This window comes from Aquarana catesbeiana, linkage group LG10, assembly GCF_042186555.1.
Source record: "Aquarana catesbeiana isolate 2022-GZ linkage group LG10, ASM4218655v1, whole genome shotgun sequence".
Classification (NCBI taxonomy): domain Eukaryota; kingdom Metazoa; phylum Chordata; class Amphibia; order Anura; family Ranidae; genus Aquarana; species Aquarana catesbeiana.
In genome coordinates, this window is record NC_133333.1 from 142,405,788 (window position 1) to 142,419,620 (window position 13,833).

The window sequence follows — 13,833 nt, forward strand, 5'->3', positions numbered from 1 at the left end:
CCATTTGCATCCCTCCTGCAGGACGCGGCTGCTCTCAGTGGGGTTCCACAGATTGCATGGGTGTCTGGCTGGCGCCGCTCAGGGGTGCCCACGAGCTGACGAAACACCGGGCCGCACGTCCATGTGGGGGAAGCAGCTGGGCTGCTCCTTCAGCTTGCGCCACTCACCCCGCCTATTCGGTTCAGCAGGTGAGTGACCCCCTGAGTGCCCAGAGCAGAAGAGTGACCCCCTAAGTGTACCCAGATCAGGAGAGTGACCCCCTCAGAGTACCCAGAGCATCCATCCCCCTCCACAGTGTATCCCCACCCAGCATCATCCATCCCTCTCTAGTGTATCCCCGCCCAGCATCATTCATCCCTCTCCAGGATTCTGATGGGGATGGGGATACATTGTAAAAAGGGATGGATGATGCTGGGCAGGGACGGGGATACATTGTAGAAAGGGATGTGGATACATTTATTTTTGAGGTGGGGGGGTGGAATCTTGGGTGAGTTCCCACACTTTTTTCCCCAGGACTTGACCCCTGGGTATGCCCCTAGATCAGTGCCTGCCACCACCATAGAGAAGAACAGGAGTCCCCTCCAGTCCCCCCTTGTCTCAGCTCAGATGCTCCATAAGGAACAGGCACTGCCTGGTATGGGGAGGGGCTGGCACTGCCTGGTGTGGGGAGGGGCTGGCACTGCCTGGTGGAGGGTTGGCACTGCCTGGTGTGGGGAGGGGCTGGCACTGCCTGGTGGGGGGAGGGGCTGGCACTGCCTGGTGGAGGGTTCTCACTGCCTGGTATGGGGAGGGGTTGGCACTGCCTGGTGTGGGGAGGGGCTGGCACTGCCTGGTGGAGAGTTGGCACTGCCTGGTGTGGGGAGCGTTGGCACTGCCTGGTGTGGGGAGGGGTTGGCACTGCTTACTGACAGAAAAACAATCCTTATCCTTCCTCAATTGATTAGGACTGGAGTCTAGAATAACACTGCCTGTCCCTATCCCCTCCCAGCTCAGCAGCTCCATAATAAGGATCAGGGCCAGACAGGTGATAATGCTGACAAGAAATCCTTCCTCCAGGGCTGGGTTAGGAAACTTCCTTCTTGTCCTGATCTTGGCTCAGCCCACAGCAGCTCCATAGAAGCGCCATAGAAGCACACACAGCTCACAGCCTGGCTTCCATGCAAGGAGAGAGAGGGACAAATTCCTTCCTGCACGGCTGGGCTGGGCTGAGAGCTCTTCCCTCCTTCCTTTCCTTAGTGCGGCTTGCAAGTACAGAGGCGCCACATGTCCTAGTGCTTTTAAAACATAGCGCCTCTGTACAGCACTGAGATCAATCTGCCACTAAAGACTCACTGAAGAGCAGCGGCTTATGCGGTCAGAACTGCAGTATACCTCCTCTATATGGAAGAGTCCCCAGACTTTTTTTTGTCACACAGAGCACGCAGGTAAAAATGTATTTAAAAGAATTCTGTGACATATATTGGAAATTCAAGTGTGCACATTTTGAGGGTGCTATGAGGGTGCTTAAACAATTTTTGAGGGTGCTTTAGCACACCCAAGCACCCACCTGGTGCTGCCCCTGGGCTGGACAGTGCGTCTGTGGCTTCTGCCTGCAGCAAATCACTGGGATCTCTTGCACGGGGGCTAAACTCCCAGTGTGCATGGGACCAAATATCTTGCATTCAAAAGAGGAATAATGCAGCAAATAGCTATGTTTAACCTGCTTTTCTTCAATCCAAATTCAATCTCAATAGGACCAGTTGCATCCAAACAAATGAAATGCAAAGGAACATACCTGTTATCCACCATCATTGAGATAAATGAGAATCTGCATATCAAACACAGGGACACAACCTCTCTCTACAGAAGCCCTAAAGCATTGTGAGCTTTTAACCTGGGCAGGAGTGAGGTAGCGCTAGGTTGACTTGGTTGGCAGGGTGGAATTTGCCCCCTAAGCCAGTACAAATAAAATATATTAGGATGGTGGCCCTGAGTGGAGATACTTCACCATTCCGCCATTGATCAGAACAAGATGTAGTCAATGACACATGGTGGGCAATATGTAGCTATCTGCTACCCATTTAGACCTATGATCACAGGTTCCTTTGAGGCTTTGAGATGTCACGTGATCAAATGCCAATAGTCACAATGGAAGCTGATGCTAGATGATGTGAAAAGTTGTGTCAAAATAAACCATGTCCTTTAGCACCATCCAGCTTTTACCATGCCTACTAATTACTGCAGCACCATATTTACTGCGGCAGGGTAGCTGTATTGTGCGGAAATCACATACCTGTACATCATTTTGTGCAATAGATACTGTGGGCTCGCGCCCATTGGACAAAGGGGGAGCCAATCAGCTGGTCAGGAGGACCCGATGTCTGCCGGCCACCCGCGATCGTTCCCCAGAGAGGCAGAACAGTGATCTGCCTATTTAAACAAAGCAGATAGCCATTCTGATGGGTATCTCTGTGTTCACCCAGTCAGTCCTTCTCCCACACAGCAAGGAGACACACTTAACCCTTTTATCGCACCTAGTGTTAACCCCTTCCATAGGTGTCATTAGTACAGTAACAGTGGATATTTTTAGCACTGATCAATGTAATAATATCACTGGTTCCCAAAAAAGTGTCAAAAGTGACAGTTAGGTGTCCGATTTGTCAGCCACAATGTCGCAGTCCCGCTAAAAATCACTGACCGCCACCATTACTAGTAAAAAAAATAAAGAAATAATAATGCCATAAAAATATCCCATAGTTTGTAGACGCTTTAACTTTTGCACAAACCAATCAATATTCGCTTATTGGGATTTTTTACCAAAAATATTTAGCAGAATACATATTGGTCTAAATTGATGAAGTAATTCGATTTTTTACATTTTTTATTGGATATGTTTTTCTAGCAGAAAGTAAAAAATATTGTTTTTTTTTTCAAAATTGTAGCTCTTTTTTTGTTTCTAGCGCAAAAAATAAAAACTGCAGAGGTGATCAAATACCAAAAAAAGAAAGCTCTATTTGTCGCACGACTGCACGGTTGTCAGTTAAAGTAATGCAGTGCCGTATCACAAAAAATGGCCTGGTCATTAAGGGGGTAAAACCTTCTGGGGCTGAACTGGTTAAGCCAGATAAAACTGTCTCTATCATAAAAGGGCTACTGAGTTGTATTGCCCCCCCAAGTTAAAGGTTTCCAGTTCTTTCCTGAGCAGCTCCACAGCATATAATCATTGCTAATTTAACAGGGTGCTGCAGAAATACAGCAAAGCATCTCAGACATCTACAATGCTGTGAAAAAGTATTTGCCCCTTTCTGATTTTTTTTTTTTGCATACTTGTCACACTTAAATGACTCAGATCATCAAACAAATTTTATTATTACACAAAGATAACCCTAAATACAAAATGAGGTTTTTAAATGATGGTTTAATTTATTAAGGCAACAAAGTTGTCCAAACCTGCCTGGCTTTATGTGAAAAAGTAATTACCCCCTTAACCTAATAACTGGTTGTGCCACCCTTGGCGGCAACAACTGCAATCATGTGTTAGCAATAACTGGCAATGAGTCTTTCACATTGCTGTGGAGAAATTTTGTCCCTTTCTTCTTTGCAGAATTGTTTTAATTCAGCCACATTGGAAGGTTTTCCAGCATGAACAGCCTGTGTAAGGTCATGACACAGCATCTCAATTGGATTTAAGTCTGGGGTTTGACTAGGTCACTCCAAAACCTAAATTTTGCTTTGTTTGAACCATTTGGAGGTGGACTTGCTGTTGTGTTTCGGATCATTGTCCTGCTGCATAACCCAAGTGCACTTGAGCTTGGGGTCACAAACTGATGGCCGAACATTCTCCTTTAGGATTTTTTGGTAGAGTTCAGATTTCATGGTTCCATCAATTATGGCAAGTCGTCCAGGTTCTGAAGCTGCAAAGCAGCCCCTGACCATCACGCTATCACCACCATGTCTGACTGTTGGTATGATGTTCTTGTTTTGAAATGCTGTATTAGTTTTATGCCAGAGGTAACGGGACGTACACCTTCCAAAAAGTTACATTTTTGTCTCATCAGTCCACAGAATATTTGCCTAAAAGTCTTGGGGATAATCAAGATGTTTTTTGGTAAATGTGAGATGAGCCTTTGTGTTCTTTTTGGTCAGCAGTGGCTTTGGCCTGGGAACTCTCTCATGGATGCCATTTTTAAACAGTCTCTTTCTTATTGTTGAATCATGATCACCGATCTTACCTGAGGCAAGCGAGGCCTGCAGTTCTTTAGATGTTGTTCTGGGTTCTTTTATGACCTCCTGGATGAGTCGTCGTCATGCTCTTGGAGTCATTTTGGTTGGCTGGCCACTCCTGGTAAGGTTCACCACTGTTTCAAGTTTTCTCCAATTGTGGATAATGGCTCTCACCGTGGTTCGTTGGTGTCCCAAAGCCTTCGAAATGGCTTTGTAATCCTTTCCAGACTGATACCTGTCACTGACTTTGTTTCTCATCTGTTCTTGAATTTCTTTAGATCACAGCATGATGTAGTGTTTTTTGAGATCTTTTAGTGTGATTCACTTTGTCAGACAGCTTCTATTTAAGTGATTTTTTGATTGTGGGTGTGGCAAGTGAAATTTAACTCAGCTTTCCAAAAAATTGTGGTTAATCACAGTTCATTCATGAATCAGCATGGGAGGGGGCAATTACTTTTTCACATAGGGTCGGGCAGGTTTGAACAGCTTTTTTCCCTTAATAAATGAAATAATAATTTAAAAACTGCATCTTGGATTTACTCGGGTTATCTTTATGTAATAGTAATATTAAAATTTTGCAAAATATAAAAGAATACAGCGCTGTCAGAAAAAGTATAATATGACATACATAAATTGATCTGATGTATAAACTTTAGGTTGAATAATAAGCTGCGGTCACAAAAATGCGAGATACCCACAATGTAAATGTTGAAGAATATAAGAAACCGCGCTACATGAACTTAAATAATAGAAGGTAAATGCACATCAAACTAATAAGTCCATCAAGAGAAAATGATGTCGATAATTGTCCAACAGCAGATCACCATGGGATACAGATCTTCATCCCCAGCAATAGTGACATCACACTCAGTTCACCATGGAAAGTAGTGTTAGGGATAGGACAGTCCTCCACCTTTAAAACAACTGCCTCTTACCAGCTCCCTTGATCTCTGGTCAGGAGATCAAATGCGCCTTTTGGCTTATAACCCAGCCACAGTCTCAGATAGGGATGGGTGAAAGGTCAAATCAGCTCCTCCTATTGTCCTAAAAGCCCATACACAACTGCCACTAGGACAAGACAAAGAAAGGATAATGCTGATTGTGGATGTTTCAAACATAGCAAAGTCCAACTCTGACATCCATGAGCTGTCTCGTTTGGGCAGGAAAAAAAATAGTCCTTGTCAATTCCAACTGCCAAATGAACCTCCAGCCTGTTTACAGGTTATAGAGATGGGAGAGAGAGAGAGGGCTGACCAGAGATCAAGGGAGCTGGTAAGAGGCAGTTGTTTTAAAGGTGGAGGACTGTCCTATCTCCAGGCATGTACTGGCCATTGGGACTACAGGGAGTTTCCCGGTGGGCCGATGGCTCAGTGGGCCGATTTCAGTGACAGTGGACCGCTGCCTCCCTCCGGTCCTCTGTCCCCCCCCCCCGCAGTGCTCACCTCCTCTCCCTGGCTAGTTATGCAGCGCGCCTGAATACAGACATGATGCTCAGGAGTCAACACTGAGAAGCTCATCATATGATCTGGAAGGAGGGCGGCCTCACTTTCCTGCCTAATCTTGTCCCATTCGGGGGGGGCGCCAAACTGATTCTTTGCCCCAGGTGAAATAATGTCTAGCTTCCCCACTGGTACTGCCTATAAGAGAAATAATGTAGAACGGCTAATGGCTAGTGGGGGGGGGGCTTGGGTGGCAAGCCGGCATGGGAGAGATCTGTCAAAGTGGGCCAGTCTGGATGAAGTCCAGGGCCAAATTTTTGTCCCAGTCCAGCCCTGCCTATCTCTAACACTACTTTCCATGGTGAACTGAGTGTGATGTCACTATTGCTGGGGATGAAGATCTGTATCCCATGGTGATCTGCTGTTGGACAATTATCGACATCATTTTCTCTTGATGGACTTATTAGTTTGATGTGCATTTACCTTCTATTATTTAAGTTCATGTAGCGCGGTTTCTTATATTCTTTAATATTAAAATTTGTTTGATGATCTGAATCATTTAAGTGTAAGAAACATGCAAAAAAAAAATTAGGAAGGGGCAAATACTTTTTCAAAGCACTGTGTCTTGAACAGGGCATAGAAGGTGTTATGTGACATGTAAAAAAAATCAAAATGGTGTACATTGCAGCCTACATATTATTAGCAAAAATAAATAGTTTACAAAATATACAATCTTTTATACTGTGTATTGATAACAAAGAACAGAGAGGTAGCACATTTTGTCTCCTAGCTGTGCTTTTCACAGTTTAACACTTTGCTTAACACGTTTGACAGTAAACTAACAAGACAGAAATGTCTAGTCTTTTTTAATGCTTGCCATGACTTTTGGGAGTTTTGTGCTTGCTTCTGCTGTGAGATTCTGAGGCAATCTGACTCTGGAATAGAAATGTACACATGTATGTCTTTTCATCTGAAGGCTGCAGTAACCGGTTTTCATCTTTTTTTGCAGAGTTGGATCAATGTCTCACTCATAAGCAGTAAAAATCTAAAGAAATATAATAGTACATTTTCTGCTTGGTTTTAAGGTGGTTTAATCCCTAGGGGCCTGTTCACACTATTTGCAGTGACTGGTGTTTTGCTGCACTTGATCAATGCCTGTCATTGCTAGGGCACATAGAAAACAGACATGCTGCTTACCTGAAGTCACTGTCCGTTTTAATGTAATGTCACATTGACACTTCAATAAAGCTAAAAAAAGGAAACAAAAAGTAAATAGCACCTTGCGCTCTGGTACCCCAACTCACTAGAAAAATGTAAAATGTAAAGATACCACACTTTTTGACAAGTCCTTAAAATAATAATAATACAAAAATCCCACTATGTAAATCCATAGTCAATCATGTCATGCAGTGATGAAGATTTGTCAGCCACGTTGAATGGTGCCTGCTGATTGGCTGAAAGTAAAAACCCACTAGCCGCCTGATCCTATCTCTCACTCACGGTGAATACCAACTTGCAGAGCTGTCATATAGAATGTAAACAAAGGGTGGGGTGTACCCAGTGATGTCATTGACCAAACATGGCCATCAAAGGGGCAGTGACATCAGCCATTATTCCTGCCTTTTGTTTACATTGCTAGGGATTCCCTGCAGCAAATGAATTAGACCGAGTAACATCACTAGTTGCTAAGGTGCCTGTGCCTTCTGCTTCCTTAAAAAACACTGACAGTAGTGTTATATATTTTGTTTATTTATTTTATGAGAATATTTTGTATTATTGGGATGTTTCGTTTTGTAGATGTTCCTGTGATGTCCCTGAGGAAGCAGTGTTTATACTGCGAAACGTGTTGGACAGACTCTGCAGGAGCACACAAGCATCCATTATTGTATTTATGTAGAACCCTTTTATGATGTTAAATAATGTTTTGTCAAACTGTGGAAATATGTACGGTCATATAGACCAGATTTTTTTTAAACATTCATGTATATTGGAATAAAAAATATGTTTTTATGGAAATTGTGTAATTACCTTGAGTACGAAGCCTTAAAAGTCCCTATTAGAGATAGGTCGAACACCCCCCTGTTCAGTTCACAGCAGAACTCCCGAACAGGAGAAAAGTTCTGACCCAAACAGTGAACCCCATTAAAGTCTATGGAGCCAAACAGGAAAAATCAAAAGTGCCCATTTTGAAGGCTTATATGCAAGTAATTGGCCATAAAAGGGGTATGGGGGTTGGGGTACTGCCCTGGGGGACCTGTATCTGTGCAAAAAGGAGCAGTGATTTTAATTATGCTTAAAGTGCAACAAAAAAATGAAAAATTCCTTTAAATTTAGTGGGTCCCCTTAGTCTGCTTGTAAAGTGGCACATCTGTAGCATGTATAGAACATTCTGCAGCAAATGACATTTTTAAAGAAAAAAAAACAAGCCAAATCACATTTAAATTGACTTGCGGTTGCAATTGCCAACACACAGCTATTTAAAAAAAATAAAGAAAAAAATGGCGTGGAGTCCTCCCCAGTCCATACCAAACCTGAAGTCCATGGCAAAATAAAAAAAAAAAACGGCACAGGGTCCCCCCCAAAATCCATACCAGACCCTTATCTGAGCATACACAAAAAGGGGAGGACTTCCCTGGTATTGCTATCAGGATCCACAAGCGGCTACTTCTGCAACAAAAGTCAGGGTCTAAATCGGTTCTATAAAATTACAAAGTTTATTAATCTCAATGTGGGCACAAACTACACAAATTTAAAATGTGGATTTGGAAGAAGTGCACACATTTATAAATTCATTGAACAACAACAACCGTAACATTTGGATAACTTACATCGTTGATGATCCCTTTCCTCGATTTATTGATTTCAATTGAGGAAGGAAGACTGTGCACTTCCGCGAGGAGACAGCGACCAATACCTTCTTGAGGGCTGATAGTCATCATCCCCCCTGGCTTAAGAATGGGATTCCAGTCGGCCAATTCTTAAGAATAAAAAGGAATTGTACCAGGCAAAGTGACCTTAAAAGAGAAAATGCCGAACTCTATAAAAGATTTTGTGAGCGGGGGTATTCCCATAGACAGATCTAGAGGGCCAGGGTCAAAGCAGCGTGTCAAAATAGAGAAAGCCTTCTCTCCCCTAAACCCAAGCTGAAGACCAAAAAACAACTGGACCCCGGCCCAGTAAGAGTAATTACCTCTTATGGAGCCCAGTGGGAATCTGTACGGGGGATTTTGGAAAAACATTGAGGCATTCTGCTAAATGGCCCTGGCCTGGCGGATATTGTGGGACCTTCACCCAATCTAGTGGCCAAGAGGGCGAGGAACATGGGTGATATTCTGATTCATTCAGAGTTCACAAAAGCCCCAATTGACTGAATACCCTTGGAGCAAAAGGATGTACCCTTGCAACCGATGTCAGATCTGCCCATTTGTGGACAGAACGGCCGCTTTTATTTATGCCCAAGGCCAGCAATCTTTTGAGATCCATGACCTCATCAATTGCTCTACAAACAGAGTAATTTACATGCTCACCTGCCCCTACCCGAAGATCTATATTGGAAAAACCAAAAGATCCCTTAAAACTTGGATATGTGAGCATCTACGTGAGATTAAGGGAGAAAGGGAAAGAGACCCTGAAAGAACCCAAGAAAAACCTTTGGCGAAACACTTTGCCTTATGTCATCAAGGAAAACCTGATGGCCTAAAGGTTAAAGACATTTATGTACTCAAACTACCGAAAAGAAGAGGGGACTTCAACCACATCCTCCTTCAGAAGGAGAAGAAGTAGATTTACCGGTTGGGGTCCCTTGTCCCCTCTGGGCTCAACACGGAGCTGAACCTCCAGCTTTTTCTCGGAATCTGAATCCCTCTGAATCCCCTTTGTTCTCAATCTCTTCTTTCTCCCAAGTCAACATTGCCTTTCACTAATTCACTAATCAACTGTTATTGCCAACTGTAGGGCTCATTAATATATTTCATCGCCCCCTAAATAGAACAAACCCCCCCTTTTCTCTCTCCCTCCCCACTTATAGTATAGGTTGTGTTGTTATTCTTGGTGTGTCTTGTTGTCTCCCCCGATCTCTTCCCTTATTTTTAAGCACATTTCATATCAGTGCACAACTTACTATATTTGGACCGGTTCGGCCCCAATAAGTGTGGTGATTGGTGCACTGTTTGAAATGAATGAGTCATTGTACTCAGGTAACTCTCAGCGCTATACTTGCTTTGAACTATATGGGATTTATTGATCGAGTTCTTGGGATAGGACAGTGTGAAGACGTGCCTAATAAGTAACAAATAACAGCCACTAGCATTAGCAACAATTACTTTGTTCAGACCCTTTATGGATTATCTCATTCAAAAAATCGGAATACGAACTGTGTGTATCCCTTTTATGAAATTTTAGGGCGGCGCTGTCGGAATGGTTCCATCAATAAGAGAAACTGACAGCCCGTAGCCCCACCTAGTCCAGACGAAGCTAAGCTAATCATCTAGCTAAATGCGTTGACGTCACAGCAGTCACGTGACGCCGGCTAACGTCATGCCCAATTCAAACTTTAGCGCTGGGTAGGAGACGCTAGCTCTACACCCACCTGAGGAGTTCTGTGTGCACGTGTGCACCCCGCACGAGTGACACTGCAATTTGTGAGGACCCAGCGGCCCAGTTTTGATGGACAGGTTTGTCCCACCGCACAAGAGGCATTACGGAGGCACTGACACGGTAGGACCCCAGCCCATGCAAGGACCGAACTGGACACAACAATAATGACTCTGAACGGTGTGGTAATGTATTGAAGCACTTCTTCCTTTCTCCCCTGAATCATAGGTCAATGATTGCTGGAAAAGACTGTATGATATAAGAGCTGCCTGATTATTCAATTAGAAAGCCATTAGATCTAGGCACAACAGTACTGGATAAAACTGACTAACCAGCATTTTTGAAATCGCAATCAGTTCACAACTGGATATATGCTGAGTTATTATCGTTTTCTACATTTCTGGATATGGAACATTGCCCCATTAATCCCTTGTAAGACATCTGTTAAACAGCTGGGATATTTCTTATCATCAAAACCACTCTGATTGTCCCTTTTTGGACGGTACTACATCAAAGATTAAACTTATATCAGCTGGAACCACTCCATTATGTCTATGGAAAAATGTGAAGGCTATCTATCCAAGATTGTTTTGATTTATTAATCAAGGACTCACTATTTGACTAAACTCAGCGTTAATATCAAATCGTCAGTCAGCAAGTGTCATTTTCTTTGCACTCTCTACTTTGACCAATAGAATTTTCACATGATTTAGGAGGTATTAGCAATATCGTCATCCCCCCGGGGGCCATTCACTATGAAACTGAAACACACAACTTTTCCTTGTTGGAATGAGGTATTTTTCCCTATGTTTTTCCTCTATATGCCACAAGTGCATTGATGCAATTTTTTTTTTTTGCAATTACAATTTTTATTGATTTTTTTATAAAAGAAAGAAGGAGCAAAGCCCCGAACATACCAGAGCGGTATATAACAGTTTAAGGGGGTCGCAGCCTCCCGACAGTATAGCATTACATAAGATAACATATATATAGAAAGGTTTAGGAGATCCAATCCGTTAACATGTGATTGCTACTAAAAGGTATATTTTCCTGTGAAGACATGTAGGAGTCCTCTAAGTAGGTTTTCTAGCTGAATTCCAAGTCTTTCTTAGATATTCATTTATTTTAATCAGAAGGTAGCTACCCAAAAGGAAGGCAGAAAAGTAGAGAAGTTAGTAGTAGATAAGAAAGAGGAAAAAAATAGATAGGGGTGAGAGGGTAGGGAAGGGGAGGTGTGGAAGGAAATAGGGGAAAGTATTGAGGGATATTGGGGGATAGGGTGGTGGGGGGGGGGAGTATCGGCGGATACCTATATTTAATTAGATCTTTTATGTCGGAGATGTTATGTGATTCTTTAATGGTCTGGATTACCGAAAAGTGCTTTCCCTTCCTGGAATAAACATATTCCACAATGTCCAAGTTTTTGTATAACTTGCTTGTCTGTTTTGAGCTGTCAATATGAGGTCTTCCATCTTGTTAATGTCTTCTACTTTCTGTAACCACATTGAGGTGGTCGGTGGGTTTTGCTGTTTCCAGAGCATTGTGATGCAGGCTTTGGCTGCATTTATTAAATGACGTAGAATGGACTTTTTATATGTTTTAAGTGGTATGGAGGATATATGGAGTAGGAAAAATGCTGGGTCATTTGGAATCTGAAAGTCCGTGAACTTTTGGGAGATAGAGCGGACCTTGGACCAGAAATCTGTCAATTTAGAACAGGACCAGAACATGTGAAGTATCGTTCCCACCTCTTTGCGACACCTCCAGCAAATATTTAACGTATTGGGAAACATCAAGTGCAGGCGACTGGGTGTTAAATACCACCTAGTCAGGATCTTATAGTTTGATTCCTGCAGTTTAGTACATATTGAGGATTTAAGGGAGAGAGCAATCATGTTCTGCTTCTGTACTGTCGTAAAAGAGCGTTGAAGGTCAGTTTCCCATTTAGTAATGCATGGCAAGTTAGGCAGCATACATCTTAGATAGGACCTGTGGTAATGGTTCTGCGTCTATGCAAATTTCTTCAAACGCAGTCATAGGTCTAGAGTAAGATTTAGGGTTTGGAATTGTCTCAAGAAAATGGTGTATTTGTACCGCACTCCAAAAAGGCAGATTAAACGGACCAGTCGAGTCTACTAATTCTGAAATAAAGGGCCATTTGTCTTGGATCACAAAATGTGAAGCACTAGTACAATTAGAGCACTTTAATGATTGGAATTGTCCAGGTGTGAGTCCCGAGGGAAATTTGGGGTTCCCCAGAATTGGGGTCAGGGGAGACTCTTTAGTCGTTAAAGAAGCCTGTAATGTGGCATGTAGTCCTTGCTTAATAGTGTTGCCTATGAGGGGGTGAGATCTCAACTCCAACGGAAGGAGGTCCCAACACCACATCGCTGTCCGTAAAGGTATTTTGGTTTGATGTTGCTCTATTTGTGCCCATAATTTAGTTTCCTTATGTCTATTCCAATCGACTACTCTGCCCAAATGAGCTGCCAGATAATATTTCTTTATATCCAGAAGTGCAACACCTCCATAATGTTTTGGTAGGAATAACTGTGATCTCAGGATGCGCGTTTTTTTATGTGCCCTGATAAATTGCATAAAGAGATTTTGCACTCGTTTAAAATATGTGGTGGATACCTTAATGGGTAAGGTTTGGAATAAATATAAAAATTTGGGTAATATACTCATCTTGATTAAGTTACACCTCCCAAACCACGAATGTAACCCAGTATCCCAGTTATCCATTAATTTTTTGATCTTATTTAGTAAAGGGGGGAAATTGTTGGTAAATAGTAGGGACAGATCTGACGGTATTTTCGTACCTAGGTAGGTCAAGGCTGAGTTAGTCCATCTAAATCTAAAGCTCGACTGCAAGTTTGAGAGGATATTGGTCGGTATGGAGATTCCCATCGCTTCGGATTTGGTAAAGTTAATTTTTAAGTTTGACATTTTCCCATAAGTTTCAAATTCCTTTAAGAGGTTGGGTAGGGACACCCCCGGGTTGGTCAGGGAGAAGAGTAAGTCATCTGCATAGGCAGAAATCTTATGTTGCATGGGTTCTACCAAAACTCCTTGTATGTCGGGATTTAATCCTATCCTGAAGAGGAAGGGTTCCAGGGAGAGGGAAAAAAGAAGAGGGGAGAGGGGGCACCCCTGTCTTGTCCCATTCGTTATTGGAAAGGGATCCGACAGGACTCCATTCGCCTTCACCTGCGCTGTGGGATTGGAATATATACCGGCTATTCGACTGAGCATCACCCCCCCCAAACCTATATGTCTGAGCACTGCGAACATGTATTGCCAACTCACCCTATCAAATGCTTTTTCTGCGTCGGTATTAAGGAAGACACAAGGTATTCCTCTGGATCTGGTGATATAGATTAGATTTAGCACCTTTATAGTGCCATCTCTAGCCTCCCTAGATGGAATAAATCCAAATTGGTCTAGGTGGATAAGCTGTTGGAGGTGATGCGCCAGCCGAGTCGCCAAAATTTTAGTGAACAGCTTGAGGTCGAGGTTTAAGAGTGAGATGGGTCTGTAGCTACCGCAAGCCGCTGATTCCTTCCCCTCCTTATGAATTACCGAAATATGGGCCCCC

At 43.0% G+C, this 13,833-nt stretch overlaps 1 protein-coding gene across 2 annotated transcripts in view; it reads right to left on the reverse strand.

Moving 5' to 3' along the window:
• Positions 1–13,833, reverse strand: part of CACNG8 (calcium voltage-gated channel auxiliary subunit gamma 8) — a 188,154-nt gene that overhangs the window by 138,314 nt on the left and 36,007 nt on the right. Inside the window, exon 2 of one of the 2 annotated variants that reach the window (XM_073602736.1) lies at positions 6,840–6,890. The exons of the other annotated variant lie outside the window; for it this stretch is intronic. The gene's annotated coding sequence lies outside the window, so the exon portion shown is untranslated. The remainder of the gene's footprint in view (positions 1–6,839; positions 6,891–13,833) is intronic. 2 annotated transcript variants of the gene reach the window in all.